General features: G+C 39.8%; 1 pseudogene; it reads right to left on the bottom strand.

The window, feature by feature from the left end:
• Positions 1–784: 784 nt before the first annotated feature.
• The window catches only part of LOC106337146, a 2,499-nt pseudogene continuing 2,240 nt past the window's right edge, over positions 785–1,043 (bottom strand).

Raw genomic sequence — 1,043 nt, 5'->3', positions numbered from 1 at the left:
TTATAATGTGTTTGCAGCATAGATAGAAATGATAGGCTGTCCCTTCTCTGTTTTCTCTCTCCATGCCCTTATGTGTTCTTATCATCATCATCAATCAAAACAAAGAGAAAACAAGATTGTTTCTATGCCTCAGCTTGTAATGGTTGATCACCATCGCTGTGGGGGACTTGGCAGTGAGCACCAGGATCTTGATATGCTTCAAGTTGACTTTGGTCGTTGCAAGAAGTTCATCGATAGCTAGCTCCAAAATATCCACCATTCCTGGCTTCTTCACGGCCATCAGGAAGATTGACCTTGTGACCAGGCTTTTGAACCCGCTCTTAGCATGTAGCTCTCCTCTCCTACGCTTTGATTGGTTCAGCACTTTTCTTTGATGCTCGATGGAAGTCTCGTTGAAGTTACCAAACTTCATTGCCAGCTCCATGAAGCAAAAGGTATAGGAAGGAGAGAGAAGGTAGATGTATCCAAGCATCAAAGGTTTGTGCTCTCTGTTTAAATAATCAAATAAAATTGAGCCTCTGTAACAGAGAGACGGCTTCTTTGGTCCCCTTGGAAGTGTCCGGTTTTGCTGCATCATACAGTTCGTGCGGTGTAACCAAACCAAAAGCTCGGTTTAAATAGTTGCCTGTTTGTGACCAATCTAAGCTCAAATTCTCTATAGACATCTGATGCAGTAAACAAGATAATCAAATCCCTTGAGGCTTGCATGTTGTTAGAAATGAAATCCATGATCTTTAGGTTTGTTGTGCCTTGAAACGTTTATCTGATTAAACTACATGTCATATGATTCAACCCATAACATTTCAAATCGTATATATCTCATCTTAACCTTACCAACTCTCTCACTAACGGAAACTACTAAAACTCAACCAACCAACATAGCTCTACAATAATATATTATCACTCGGACCAAAACTTAACAAAGGCTGTCATCAAAGATTTGAGAGCTGCCAAAAGCGGATTTGTCTCAAGTCCTCCTGCCACATTAGATTGCCCTTTCCACGATTCACTGCACATAAAAAAAAAAAAAAAAAAAAAAAAAA

Source organism: Brassica oleracea, chromosome C4, assembly GCF_000695525.1.
Source record: "Brassica oleracea var. oleracea cultivar TO1000 chromosome C4, BOL, whole genome shotgun sequence".
Classification (NCBI taxonomy): Eukaryota; Viridiplantae; Streptophyta; class Magnoliopsida; order Brassicales; family Brassicaceae; genus Brassica; species Brassica oleracea.
The sequence above is the reverse complement of the archived record's forward strand: the minus strand, read 5'-3'. Positions and strand labels throughout refer to the sequence as shown.